The 15,650-nt window shown below is 45.4% G+C and overlaps 1 pseudogene; it reads right to left on the reverse strand.

Annotated features, from left to right (window-relative positions):
• LOC101564898 overlaps positions 1-15,650 on the reverse strand; it is a 25,846-nt pseudogene that overhangs the window by 857 nt on the left and 9,339 nt on the right.

Consider the following 15,650-nt stretch of genomic DNA (forward strand, 5'->3'; position numbering starts at 1 on the left):
AGGAGGAGGAAGGAGGAGAAAAGGAAGAGAGGAAGAAGAAAAGGAGAAGGAGGAAGAAGAGGAGATAATAACTTTAGTTAGGGAACTGGACTTCAAATACCTTAATCTGAGGAGGTTAGTGTTTTCTGAACTTCTGGGAACGCATAGGGCCATGGTTCTCAATTGTGGCCACATATTTGCTTCATTTAGGAAAATTAAAGGCTTGGGCACAGCCTAGGCCCACTTTCTAGCAGCTCTACTGCTGAGCCAGGCATCAGTATTTGTTAAAAAGCTCTCTAAACTGGGTGCAGTGGTAGGTGCTGGTCATCCAAGTTACGGGGTAAGCTGAGGCTGAAAAAAATCTCAAAGTCAAGGCCAGCCTGAACAATGTCCCCGCCCCCGCCCCGGGCCTCTTGCCTGAGTATAGCTTGCAGGCAGAGTCAAGCTTTGTTCATACGTCCTCATACCTTTTCTTTTTTTTCGAAACCGGGGATTAAACTCAGGCCCTTGTGCTTGCCAGCGAAGTATTTATTCCACTGAGCCATCTCCCCAGCCTCCCTCATACTTTTTCAAACCCTTACAAGAAACATCTTCTTGTGTATTAAAAATTCTCTTAAAAACCCAAATCTATTTTGTAATTTCCTGAGACAAATATTCGAAAGTGGCCATAAAAATCTACATCTTTTATTCTTTTTTCTGTTTCAGTCAGGTGTTTAGTCTCCTGAATCGCTGCCACGTCAGTCCACTGTGGTGCCCCCACATTCCCTTGTCGGTGTATGTTGCTGTCTCAGTTACTTTTTACTCATTGCTGGGACAAAATACCCGACACCCAACCTTAAGGAAGGAAAGGTTTATTTAGTTCACAGTTTGTGGAGGTTTCAGTCCATGCTCGGCTGGCTCCCAGGCAGAGTGGCACATGGCAGAGAGCAGCAGTTTATGGCAGCAGAAAACAGCAAAGAGCAAAGGGAAGGGCAGCAGCTGCTGCAGTTTCTAGCCAGCCTCTCTCCCCTCCTTATATTATAAAAAGGCTACCCTGGGGTGGGGGTGTAGAACCCACACACTGGCCATGCCCTCCTCTTGCACAGGATGAGGGTGTTTACAAACTAAGAATCCTGGCTCTTTGCTGAGTCACTTAATGAAGCTTCTAAAGTTCTCCAGTGGACACAATGTATCATTCAGTACATTTGTCTATAGTGTATTCTTTTATTGGCTATTTAAAGCATGCACTAGATTGCTAAAGTTGGTTTAATATAATTGATTATTGACATCATATTAGGAGGATGCATGAAATCTATCACATTTATAAGACATGATTTGTTTTGTTGTTTTTCTTTCTTTCTTTTTTTTTTTTTTGCAGAACCGGGGATTGAGCTCAAGACCCTGTACTTGCCAGGCAAGCACTTATTCTACTGAGCCATCTCCCCGGCCGTGGTTTGTTTTCTACCCTTCTAAGCTATGCATCAAAAATTAGATGCTGGTGCCAGGGAGGTGGCTCAGTGGAATTAGCGCTTTCCTGGCAAGCGCAAGGGCCTGAGTTCAATCCTCAGTTCCGCAAAAAAAATAAATAAATAATTACATGGTAACTTTGTACTTGTACATGAAACCAAGATTATAGCTGGGAAAAAAAAATACTAGTTCATGTAGGAAAATATCAAAATCATTTTAACAGCATGGTTTCCAAATATACTATAGAGCCTCGTGAACAGTCACATCAGCAATGTACATGTAACTCAAGTGGAATTGTGGAATTAAGCAAAGGAGAATGCTTTTTGATTTTTAATCTGTTACTTTTGGGTATAAACAAAGATCTCATTTAGCATCTCTGTGCTCATCTTTTTTTTTTTTTCTTTTGCAGTACTGGGGATTGAACTCAAGGACCTTGTGCTTGCCAGGCAGGTGCTTATGCTGCTGAGCTATGTCCCTGGCCCCTGTGCTCAGCTTTGAAAAGAACAAAAATTCATACCTCTGTACTGTGGCTGGATCTAAATATCCTGTTTTGATACTAATGTTGGAAGTCATATAACTTATTTTAATAATTTGGTAAAAATGATCATATGCTCAAGCATTTGAATATATTTATTTTTGCCATGACAGCATTTATAAAGTAGGTCTTTCACATTATACTGAGGCTTCTGTTTGAAACTCTTAGCTTTCTTTATCTTTGCAGCACAGTTTTGCATTCGTGATGGGTGACAACTGCAGTGAAGGTGAGTAGGTCAGGGCAGCAGGGCTTGGGTATCATTTTTCTTGTAGGACATTTGGCTTAACTCTAGAACATGCTTTAGCACTCCTGGTTGGCTTTTTTTCTTGAGACAGAGTTTCACAATGAAGTTCAAGCTGGCCTTGAACTCACTTTGTAGCTGAGGCTGGCCTCAAACTCAGCGATCCTTCTGCTTCAGCCTTCAGAGTGCTGGCTACTAGTTGGTTTTGTGTGTGTGTGTGTGTGTGTGTGTGTGTGTGTGTGTGTATTTTAGGGAAGGATCAACAGGGTGTTCAGGGTCTTACTACTAGATCACACTTGTAGTGATCTGATTGTTTACAGCCTCCCAAGAGCTGGGATTACAGGTGCAAGCCACCACACCCAGTCTCAGTTGTTGTTCAGGACCCCCCCCCCCCCAGGACCAGCATGGCAGGCCCCGGGATTGAACCTAATTGATGTTTTTGTTGCAAGTAGTGTAAGTGATTTTTAGGTGTGTGGCTTAAAACAAAGGGATGAAGAGTTTCTGTTTTCTGGCCTTTCAAGAAGTGTGTATTAGGTAGTTACAGTGAGTAACAGAGAAGGGCAGGGAGCTTAAGGGCAGAACGGTGTGAGGTCCTTGAGATATTTCCCTTTTATATCAGTGTATAGGATTAAAATGGTGCTGGGGATAGAGCTCAGTGGCATAAATCATTTTAATAAAAATGAAAGAAAAAATAGGCTAGAAATGGGACTGTGTGGTCCCCTCTCCACAGGCTCTTTACAATACTTGCTCTGACTACAGCAACCACACACAGTACAGACAGCTTGACAGCCTGTTCTCTCTCTCTCTCTCTCTCTCTCTCTCTCTCTCTCTCTCTCTCTCTCTCCATAAAGGAACTCAGGACCTTGTGCTTGCCATGCAGGTGCTTACGCCACTGAACTATCTCTGCAGCCCCACAATTGACTTTCACATTGCTAAGCTATCATTGTTTTCCTGTATTTCTTTCATCATTAGTGAACTCCCATTCCTCTGTCCTGAAGATGTGCTAAACTTCACCTGTAAGCTTGTTCTCCAACCACTAGTTTCTGCATAGCTTTTTTAGTTTCCACCTTTGCATCTACACCTAGTTTGATTTACTGATTTGGACTTCGCTCTTTAGAAGGCATTGCCAGATGACCAGATTGTGGGGATATGCAATGTAGAGCTGCCAGTAGTTGGATCATATGAATACCGTATTTAACATTTTAAAACTTTTTTTTTTTTTTCAGAACCGGGAATTGAACTCAGACCCTTGTGCTTGCCAGGGAAGTACTTATTCTACTGAGCCATCTCCCAGGCCCCCTAAAACTTCTTAATTTTAACTTAATATTCTGAGAAGTAGATTCAGAAGGATAAGAAAAATACTTAAACTCTCCCAGCTACTGAACTACTTACTATTTAGACCTGGAGTTTAAATTATATGTGTATTATCTTCCCTTTACCAAGAGGGTTGTTTTGGAGATACCAGTTTGATCAGTCTAAGTGGGAAAAGATACCAAATGTAATCTGTGTGTAGTGTTTAACCTAAAGACACCTCTTTTCTTTTTTTCCCATGGTACAGGGAGGATTGGACTCAGAACCTTGTGCTTGCCAGGCAAGCACTTATTCTACTGAGCTATCTCTCCGACCGATAACGACATCCTTAATCCACTGCCCTATTCCATTTTCCCCTTTTGTACTTACTGAAAGAACAAACAGCATTAGATGTCTAAATGAATTAGTAAAAAGAAGACTTTTTACACTATAAATCCATTGAAATGGATCTTAAAGTTATCAGAATAATCAACTTCATGGGTTGACTGTGTAGATGCAGATATATTATAGAAAATGTCTTTAAAATTCCACTTACATAAAACTATATCAATGTATAACAATTTTAAGACCATGATAGTGGAGTAATGGAAAGCTCAAATTTAGCACTTTTTTTTTCTTTTTCTTTTGTATTTTAGAGAAGGATCTACAGGGTGTTCAGGGTCTCACTACTAGATCGGACTTGTAGTGATCCGCCTGTTTACAGTCTCCCAAGAGCTGGGGTTACAGGCACACACCACTACACAGTCTCAATTGCTGTCTCAGTGCGCCCCGGGGATGGGTCCAGCATAGCAGGCCCGGGGATTGAACCCCTGGCCCCTGTGCCTGCTTGCAGGTGCTTTGATCTGCTGAGCTTTTTGGCTGGTCCTAACACTTTGAATGCTAAAGCATGACTTCTTCAATTTAACCTTGGAGTGGTGTAGTGGGAGGGAAGAAAATTAATAGACACTGTCAGGTTGCTTAGGCAGTATTTCTTACAATTGTCTAGCCCTGTGTATTGTTCTCAAGCCAAAAGCTTAAATTTTCATTTTATTGTCTGCTAGATAAACTATTTTTTGGTAGAGAAGAATTCCCATAGTCTGTATTGAAGAAGTTCTTGTAATTGATTTGTGTGGATTTTTAAGTCCATCTAATAAATTATATGTTATAAAAGAAAAAAGAACCACTCCCCTTAAAGTGTCTCGCTGTGTTCTCTGCCACTGTTGGCAGCACCTGGGATCTTGTTGAACCACACACTCCAGGGCCTCACCTCAACCTGCGAAACTTGGGTGGGACCAGTCATCCAAGTTCACCAGCTCCACGCACTTTTTTTTTTTTTTGGTAGAACCGGGGATTGAACTCAGGCCCTTGCACTTGCCAGGCAAGTGCTTATTCCACTGAGCCATCTCCCCGGCACCCATCAACTCCATGCACTTCTGACTCAGGATAAGGAACTCATGGAAGTGCTAAGTTTTGAAGCTGAAGCAATCAACTAAGACATTGTGCCTATCTATTTATACCCTAGAGAGAGGACAGAGTTAAACAGTTTCACATAAAGTTCCAGTCCTCTTCTTCTTGCTGACTTCATCCTTGGGCAGCCTTACGGTAAATGGAAACAAGGACAGCCACGACTCCTCCTCTCCTCCGTGCAAGCTGTCCTTCTGTCAAGAGGGCACTCCATTTGCCCTCTGCCTTTCTTTGCTCTGGTGGCTGTAACAAAGTACCCCATGCCAGGTTGTTGAAACAACAGACATTTATTGTCTTCTGGTTCTGAGGCCAGAGTCAGAAGGCAAGGTGTCAGCAGGGCTGTGTTTCCTTTCAAGGTTTCTGGTCTCTCTCCTAGCATCTGGCTAGCAGAACTCTAGCCTTTCTGGGTACCAGATCTCATTGCATTCACCTATGTGAATGTCCATTTTCTCCCAGACATATTGGACTGGGGGCTCCCTACACCAGCAGGATCTCATCTTAACTAATAACATCCACAACAGCCTTAATTCCAGTGAAGAGCAGTCTGAGGTCCTCGGGACTTTACAGCTGATTTGGGGATATACCCAACTCAAGTCATAACACCTCTCAATGAAAATCTAAGCATCAAGGCCTAGTTTACTGGAAAGGGGGTTGATTTTGCCATCTTCCTGACCCAGAGCCCCTTCACTCAATAGCTGGGAGTAGAGGTCAGCACCCCTGCACCTGGCTAAGGTCTAGGTCTCAAGAAGCCTCACAATTTGTTTTCACTCTCTGGAAAGTGTTGTCAGATAAAATCCAACTGCACTGATGGGGAAAAGCTCCAAGGATGAAGGACTAGGAAGAGAGATGGCCTTGCCTTCCTCCACCTACTTCAGCTGAGGCCTCAGATGGGTATGCATGCGGTGGCCAGCCAATCCCAGATGGAGGGTAAACCAGCCCTGCCAAGCCCTGTTCAAATGAATGAAGAAGGAGTGAGTATGTGGTGACTGTTTCAAGCTACTAGTTTGTTATAAAGCAAGAAATGACAACAGCAGCAAGCCTGGGCCTTCATAATGAATGCCCTTGGTTCCTTCTGTTGGAAACCCTTCTGTCAGCCCTGTGCCTGCCTGTCATTCAGATAAAACATTTGGGTCTCACTGCAGGTTGAGTGGCTGGAAATGAGGACAAAGCTGTACTTGTATATAATGAATGGCACCCGCTGACCTACCCAAAAGCTTCTGAGAGTGTGGGGAAGAAGCTGGGGCACAACCAGGGGAGGGCCTGAGGGCACTGAGGGATGCTTTGTGCAGGTGGCCTACAGCCAGAGCTCAGACCACAGAGCTAATTGTGTGGGCTCCTGGACATTGGAACCTCCAGGGGGAAGAGGAAAGACACAAGCAGTGAAAGGCCCTTGCTAAGGAGAAAATTGGAATAATTAGTCACTGAGAATGAGTGTCTTCAAAAGAGCTCAATTTTGGGAAATACAGAATACAGAGAAGCACAAAGAAGTGACCACTTAGAAGAGGAACAGAGGACAATTATATGGAGAACAGTGATGGAAAAGAAAGTGTTTAAGCACATAGAGCCCCCTCTTCCTCTTGGGAGTCACCATTACAGCCACGGTGACAGCTGCCAGCCACACTGGCCCTGCTGTATCCCAGGCACTGTACGGTTCCTCCCAAGAACCCTGCAGAGGTCCTATCCTCATCTCACTTTATAGATCAGGAGCTGAGGCCCAAAACATGGCTGAGGCCACACAGTGATTAAGTGGCAAAGCTGGCAATGTACACCTAGGGGTTGTGGCTTCAAGATCTGTGCAGTCAGTCGTGAGCTAGCCTGCCCTGTGCTCTCAGCGAAGTGGACATGCACAACGTCCCTCCAGCCGCTGCAGAGCTTGAAACTTGGCAAGCAGGCATGATGTGTTCTGGGGTAAAGTCCACTCCAGGGTCCAGGCAGTGGGGTGGGGACTGTTCCCAGAGGGACATGCTCCAAGATGACCAAGTGGGCCATGGTCTTCAGCCTCCTCCCCTTCAGTTGCTGCTATATGAGATCCTTTACAGGATTTGCACGCTACCTTTGTGCAGGCCTGGGAGCAGCCCCTCCCAGAGGCCACAGCCACAGCCCTCTAAGGAGCCGCCCAGACACCAGGGAGCTGCTCAGACTTGATGGGGAACAGTCAGACTGCAGGAGGTCAGCGAGAAGGGATGGGCTGGGGACACGCCTGCAGCCCAGACACCTTCAGGCTTGTTTCTTCCTAGTTGCCTGGTTTCTGTATCCCACTCCGCAGAGACTGGACAGTTTCTAACCAGGTGTCTGGCCCACGTCCTCTAAGGCGAGGGCAGAGGGCTGCTTGACCAGGTCTCCATGCCTCCAGTGAGTGAGGAGGGCACATCTCTTCTCTGCAGCAGCTACACTGCACTGGACAGGGCCAGTGGAGGAGGGAGACGATGGCACTTTGAGCTCCCTGCCGCCTCCCTTCTCTCCCACCATGTCCATCAGAGTTCCAGTTCATGGTCTAGCCACACCAACAGCCGGCCATCCTCAGGGGCACCCAGAGAACTCGCAGGGACAGTCTCAGCTTAAGAAGAGGCCCAGAGCTTTGTCACCAACCTTGTTTCTGACTTTGTTCCTTCCTTCCCTGGGTCATAAGAATGAGCCAAGCTTGTTGAGCAGCAAGGTGCCAGGGGCAAGGGGAATCACCTTGGTGACTACCGTCCTTTGGCCTTCAACTGCCCGACATTTAGGTCTGTCTTTGTGAACCAGTATCCAGCTCCTAACTTCCTGCCTAGCTGGGTTCCCAGTGTGCACTGGGGGGCCAGCACTTTCTGGACTTCAGTGAGATCTCACCCTGCCCCGAAGGCTCACAAGTCCTTCCCCTCCTCAGCCTGAACCTTGTGTGTGGTTCAGGAGATGCCATTCTGTGGACCACAGGCTGCCTCAGAAGTCTTCACCTGTTTCCCACCCTCAGCCTGGCACTGTCAGCCCCAGCATGAGGGTGCTGGCTGCAGCCCCCCTGCGCTGCTCCTTCCTGGGCGGCTCACCAGCTACAGCATTCAGGCGTCACCATCAACTGTCAGCCCCACATCTGGACTTCATTCAGAGTTGTCACAACATGTCATGATTGATTTACACAGCTTCCTCTTCCTAGCTCTTTCCCTTGTAGTCTTGGGCTCAGGCTCTAGGTGCTGGGAGCCCTGGGAGTGGCCTGGGGACCTACGGGCCAGATAAAGGCCCAGGAAGGGGTGGGCAATGAAGCTGCTTGATGGACCCACACCACTGCTTAGGAGGCTTGCTCTCCTTAGCTGCTTCCTGCCATTTTCTTTGAGGACAGAGAAAGTTGTGAAGACTCTTGTGTGACTGACTAGAAGATGAATTCTACCTGAAGTAGAAAGCAGGCCACGATTCCAGGGTCCCACTTGCAATGTAACTGTTCAGAGACCCATTGGCCTGTGTCGTGCTGTAGTTGGCACTGAGCCTTAAGTCTGAGTCACAGCCCCTCCTGGTTCTTTCACATCTGCTCTGTTGGCAGACTCTATACCTACCTTTTCCAAGGGGTAACTTCTGCCTGCATGACTCTCCATGGGTCTCATCCTCACCCTTGTCTAACCACCAGATACACCAGTGACTAAATCCTGACCTCTTCGCCTGCAGTGTGGTTTTATCTTCATGTACCTGAGGGGCTCTGCTCAATCCCAGCCTTCTTGACCTTAATGTGTCTGTGATGAACTAAAAATTGGGAGTTGGGCCTCTCCTCTAAAATTTGTATATTGGAGCCCTACACCCTGTACACACCATAACAGGACTGTATTCGGAGACAGAGACTTTAAAGAGCTAAGTAAGGTAAAACATTGCTGTACTGTCAGTTTTGATCCAGGATGGCAGTATTATAGATGAAAGTAAAAATACAAGGAGGCTTAGAAGGCTGCCAGCACCTCCAGTGGACTTGCGGCCTCCAGATCCAGGAGGATGGATATTTCTGGTGTTTAAACCATGGATTCTGCAGCAGTCACAGCAGCCCTTACAGACTAACACCACGCCCTCTTCCAGTCCAAATGGGAGACACAGGATGGGGACCATCGCATGCCACTCAAGGTAGAGTCACTCACCAGTCTTCACTCCCTGGGTTGTGTCAACTGCTCACTAAGTGCTGCTGTGGTAAACTCTTCCCTGCTCCATCTCACTGTCACCCTATAGTGTGAACTGTTTGCACAGCTCCCTCTTCTGGACTAGAGATAGAGTCAGAACCCACTGGATGGCCATGCCTGTGACAAAAGTAGCCCAAGTCTCCCAGCCTTTGGTCCCAGATCACTATCAGAATAGCTGCTCCTCCCTCCAGGGACTCCACAGAGCCAAGGTCCACGGGCTGTTGGGCTCCATGGCAGCTACAAAAGGAAGGCGATCTAGGATTAGATCTGCTCTGCCAGGGCTACAGAGCATTGCCACTGGCTCCAGGAACAACACCAGGGAGAAGAATCCTAGTCAGAAAGGCAAGGATTGTTTTGGGCTCAGTTTTCAAATAGAAAGCCTGATAAAACTCCAAGTGACTCAAGAAAAAGAAGTCACAGGTCTGTCCTGTTACAATTCTGTATATGGTTAGATTTCTAAATTTCTTCGTAAAAATATGTAAAAGCTTATTTCTAGTTTTTTAAAATTATTTTTCCTTCATATTCTGTAAGGAAATATTATATATTCTGTAAGTTCAACATATCAATACTTGATGGAAAATACCTGTTCCATGATACACCTAAGATGTTTGATATTTAGACAGATAGGGTTACCCGAACTGTATATACTGCAGGTTAATAATAAGCTTCTCTTCTGGAGAGTTAACAATCTAAGTTTGCAGATCAAAAATTGGAGAAAAGGAAGGGCTGCAAGGTCAGCCAACATTTTGGCCCTAGCCTTTCAAGATCAGTGAAGACTTAGGACATAGGAGAACCTGTACTGTAACAACATGTAACTCAGTTGTGCTCCACATTTTCTGATCAATGAGATTATGAGCCATAGAGGAATTTGATCAATGATGTATAGTGTGCCTGGGGAGAGTCACCTGGAGAGAAAACATTTTCTTAGGCTTTCACAGAGAGCAAATTGGTCAAGCAATGGCTGTGACTCATCCTCATGGCTGACACTGACAAAGGATCTACAAAGTGTGGTACAGGGTTTCAGGATAAATCCTGAGGGTACTTGACTGACTTTATCAGATACAAAAGTTACATTTCTTGTTATACAGGTCTTGTTTTATCTTGGTCTTAACCATCCAGCAGAAAAGTATAAAAACGAGGTATATAAAGTAAAGCCATATTAATATGCTGAACTGTAAAAGGCTCTAGTCAACAACTTCTGCAGACAACCCCCTACTATTGTGCACTACTGGACAGTGTTGGATTGTTTTGATGAATTCAAGCACCTATAGTATTTAGATGCCAATAGAATACCCACCTCTGGCAGGACTAAACAAAAAAAGGGGATAAAAGGAAAGAACATTTTGTATTTGTATATACAAAATAGTTAGGATAGATATCCAGCTACTTTCACTTAATTCAATGAGAAGAAAGATGTGTACTAATAGTGTTTGGACAGGATATCCTGGTCTGCTTCTTGTGCTATGGATAACCACTAAGAAAATAACAATGTACAGTGTACTGATTATTGAAACTGTCCTATTAATCAACTTTGAAACTATTAAAAAAAAAAGACTCCAAGTGACAATAGCTGCAGATCACAGCTCCCAAGACTTTGCCTCCTGCTGAGCTGGGTGTGGTGGTGCCTGATCAGTTCTGGCCCTAGTATGAATTGCTGAATTATTATGGTGGTCATCTGACATGACTGAAGCACTTAAAACAATAGCCTATCTTCCCAGAGACTACCTCCCCCTACTTCCCCAACCCAGTCCTGGATACAATCTCCTCTCACCTTTTCTATACACACAGGAGAGACCCCAGTCAGCTCCTTCATGTAATTGAAACTGACTCTCAAACTCCACCCCAAGCAAAAGTCCATAAGTCTCAGCTTTCTTTGTCTCAGAGAATCCACCATTTCTCTTGGATTCTACCTGTGTCTTTAGAGTTACTAAAGGCTTCTTTTATCTTTCCCATCTCTTCACTAAGCAGCTGTAAAACCTAACAATGCCTGCCTGTAGTCCCTGTATTCAGGACGCTGAGGCAAGAGGATCACCATGAATTCAAGAACAGCCTGGGCTACACAGTGAGTTCAAGACCAGCCTGAATTACAAAATGAGAGCTTATCTCAAGGAAAAGAACAAAAAGATTTTCTTCTCAAGCCTTACTCTGTTCGAGTTGGGAAGGAACCCAGGTAAAACCCTTCTTGGGACTCAGTCATATGCACTGCTTTGAAGCGGATGGGAGGGATCAAGAGCAGGCACTGATTTAATAAAAGTTGCTCTTGCTTATTTTTTTTTCTTCTTACTTTTTTTTTTTCCTTTTTGTCTTTTTGGGGCAAGTTTTTGCTATGTGGTCCAAGTTTCCCTTGAACTCATTTTGTAGCCATGGCTGGCCCTGAACTCACAGTGATCTTCCTGCCTCAGGCTCCCAAGTGCTGGGATCACAGGTATGCACCACCTCATCCAGCCTGTTCCTGCTTGTTTCAAAAGTAGCAAAAGGGACTGAAAGAGAATGTGATCTGTGTTCTGTTCCACTTGTAGGCCATGAGAGGAGTGAGGGCAGCCACCAGTTGATCCAAATCGTTGCTGCCCCTACTTGTAACTGATGTCATCTGGATCTTATCTATCCCAAGAAAGCGTGAGCTCTGATGTCCAACCCTCGTGGACATCTTCCTGCTTCCTGGGTTATCTGGGGGCAGGAACAGGTGGTCTGTCTCATGGTTTAGGGTAACAGATGAAGAACTGCTAGCAGGTACATATTCATGTGCTCAGGGAATAAAAGGACAGGGAAAGGAAGAAAGGAAAGAAACACCAGCCACTCAGGTCCTGGGTGAAGATACTAGCTGAGAATTTGAGCGGATCCCTGCCATTCAATAGGCACGCTCCTAGGGCAGGGTTGAGGAACCTCTTTCCCTTCCTTCTATACCTCATTCCCCATCTAGCCCCAGTCCTTCTAGTACCAGAGCAACCAGGAGCTGAAGCACCAGGAGCAGGTTATACAGAGAGACAGAGACAAAGAGAAAGAGACAGACGGACTAAAATAGAGCCTCAACAAGTATACAAGGGGAGTGTCGGTATGAAGGGGGAGGTAATGGGTGGGACCCAAATCAAAAAAATAACACATCGGAGTCAGAGCTGGATTTTTGGGGAATTAACACAAATGAATGCAATCTTGTCTTTGGGGGACTATGGGAACTGAGGAAAAGGGAATAATAGCAGCAGGAGATTATCAGGCCTCTACTCAGAACTGCAGATGGGAAATTAAAGCCAGGCATAGTGATACCTGTAACACCAGCACTGTGGAAGGTTGAGGTAAGACAATCACAGGTTCAAGGCCATCCCAGGCAATTTATCAAGACGTAGTCTCAAAATAAAAACAGACAGGGTCAGGGATGTCATTCAGTGCAAAGATCCTGGATTTAACCTTCAGTACCACAAAAAGATAGAAATATGCAAAGGAAAATGGAGAGAGATGCACTGCCTGGGAAGGACAGTCACACAGGGGCATGAACCTTACCCAGCGCATGGCCTCTGTGCTTGGGGTGAGATGCGTGGTTTGGGCTCTGGGCCTCCATCCTATCAGCCAATCCCTCAAGGCATGGGTCCCGCAAGGCTGGAAGATGCAGGGACTGAGTCTGTAGAATGATGCTAGCAACTGGTCTCCAGAGCCCTAGGCAAGGCCACAGGGGACATTTGGAGGGAGCCTCAAGACTTACAACCTCTTGGAAAAAAGCAGAGCCAGTCCCGAGTGGCATGCTAGAATGAGTGTCCACGTCTCAGAGGGTACATACAGGCCAGCGTGGGGTGGGGACCCTTCTGGCCAGGTCACCCTGACAGGAGCAGCGCTGGCCCCTGCACAGTCCTGACTTTCTCAGACAGCATAAGTCTGCCCCCTCTTCTGGGCCATGGCCACTTGCCGAGTGCATTCAAGAGAAATTCCTGAAGCCTGGGCTGGGCTCGAAGGGCCCTCTGCCCAGCCTTCGCCATTAACAGACAAATACGCTGAGGTCTAAGGACCACATGTGACCAACTGGGTTTGTCCAGAGAACAGTGGTTCCCAGCGTCCTCTCTAGGACTCCAGGGAGAATAAAGGTGCAGATTTTCTCACCTGAAAGGCATATAGGCACTTTAAATAGTACCCGCATAGTGGGTGAGCCCCATGTAGGGTTATAAGACCCCCTGCTAAAGACCCTGTATTCAGGAATCCTGTTTCCTGGACCCCGTGGCTTTACAAGGCATCAGGTACAGCACTAAATTCTAAGTGGGGGCTCCAGATTGGAGTGCAGCATCAACCTCTTCTGCCCTCTGATGGCCAAGAGGAGGGAGAGTATGTTAACAGGGCTTGGTTCCTTCCAGGTATCAGCATGGAGCAGTTTCTGCCCTGAACAGCAGGGGCAGGGAACTCTGATGGCCTCTCTAGGCTTGCCCTTCCCTGGGGAGGGCTGGTCACAGGGGCGCGTGGGGCCCCACAGGGAGTCACAGCAGCACAGCCCAGGGCTGAAGCTGAACACAGGTGTCAGGTGGTCTGCTCTCAGCCGGGTGCAGCACCACTCCTCACACACTGCCAGCTGGGGTCCCCGGAGGCAGAGGCCAGTCTGCCCCTGCTCAGGGCGACACCAAAGGGTGTGGGGAAGGCCCAGTGCCTGCACAGAATGCCGCAGTATTGGGGACACTGGTGTATGTGCAGGGGATTGTGGAAACAAGGAAGCAGTGGTACAGATGGGGAGTGAAAAGCAGGCATCACTGGAGTGGAGACCGCCTAGTACTCCTTACTCCCAACCTCCTCTTCCACAAAGTCCATGGCCACATCTTCATAATCTCTTTCCAGAGCAGCCAGGTTTTCCGGAGCTTCAGAGAAGTCTGTTTCTTCCATGCCTTCGCCCACATACCAGTGCACAAATGCCAGCTTGGCAAACATGAGGTCAAACTTGTGGTTGAGGCGGGACCAGGCCTCAACAATGGCTGTGGTGTTGCTCAGCATGCAGACTGCTCGCTGCACTGGGGCTAGGTCACCCCCAGGTACCACAGTGGGGGGCTGGTAATTGATGCCAACCTAGGAGGAAACAGAGTGGTCTAAGTGGCCGGCGCAATGTGTGTTGGGAAAGGTCTGCCCCGGGCACTGTGGCTGGGGAAGGGCTGGGCACTGGTGTGTGGTATTTGCCCACCTTTAAGAAGTAAGTATAGAGAGGAGACTACTGCAAGGAACAGGCAAATCCAGAACTTGGGACATTCTATGAGGCCAAAGTAGTCCCTCCAAGTCACTACCAGAGAAGGGGTGGAGGCTGGGCATAGTGAGGCTCCTATAACCCCTACACTCTGAGAGGCTGAGGCAGCTTTGAGTCTAGTCTAGTTAATATAACAAGACTCTGTCTCAAAAGAAAAAAATAAAAAGGGTTGGAGATATAGCTTGCTGTGAAGGCTCTGGGTTTAATCCCCATGGCTGAAAAAAAGAGGTGAGTATAGGCTGTTTTACATAAGAGATTTAAGAGACAAATAAGTAGGTGGGACTTCCGATTGGATTTGAAACTGTCTCATTGCTATCTGTTTATCAATAAAACTTTGAAAAAAAAAAGAAAAATGAAAAAAAATCATGAAAGTATCTTATTCCTTAAATTTTTCTTAAAATTTTAAATTTACCACAGTTTTGTTTATTTTCTATCTTCTCTGATTGATATTTTCATAAATGGCAGACTCAAAATCTGTAAAATCACAGAAAGCTAACAGAAACCATTCATTTTTGGGTTTAATATGATATACTGTAGAGACACAATTATAACTAAGATCTAGTCAGATTTCTAGATTTATCTTTCAATTTGTACAAAATACAGAATTTGTAGCCACATGCTTAGCAATACAATGTTTCAATTATAAATATTATACAAGAACCATTACATAACAAAATTGACTAGGTCTTCTAAAAATAAACATTTTTGGTACAAAAAAAAAAAATAAGTAGGTGGGTGTGGTGACACACAGCTGTGATCCCAGCACTTGGGGAGGCTGAGGCAGGAGGATTGCCATTAGTTTGAGATCAGTTGGGCTGCAGAGTGAGTTCAAGGTCAATCTGAACTATATAGCAATAGCCTGTCTCAAAAACAAAAGCAAAAATAAAAATTAAACAAAAAAATGTTGTGTCATATTACTATTTAGGTGAGTTTGAACAGGCCAGCAAAGCAAAAACAAAGGAACATATCTAGATGTGAAAGCTAGGGAGTGGGTAATGGGTGTTAGCTGTATTACTCTCTCTACTCTCCTGTAGTTTATAAAATGAAGTTTATTTTTTTTCCTTGAATTTTTTTATTGGTACATTTTATACATACATAGTGATAGCATTCATCATAGGGGAATTGTACCTTGCTTCAAATAATAGTTTCAAGCATATTTTTTTAAAGATTTAAAATTTCTGAATTTAGTTCAACTTATAATACTGCATTTCCAAAAGAAATGAACCTTTTGCAAAGACATTTAAATAAAATCATACCAAGATGCACAAAAATGAAATTGTCCAAAACTTCTTGTAAAGAAAAAAATCATTAAAGCATATACATAAAAATATTAGCTATGGAAGAACAAAATTAAATAGCATCTTATTC

This window comes from Octodon degus, unplaced genomic scaffold, assembly GCF_000260255.1.
Source record: "Octodon degus isolate 3935 unplaced genomic scaffold, OctDeg1.0 scaffold00009, whole genome shotgun sequence".
NCBI lineage: Eukaryota > Metazoa > Chordata > Mammalia > Rodentia > Octodontidae > Octodon > Octodon degus.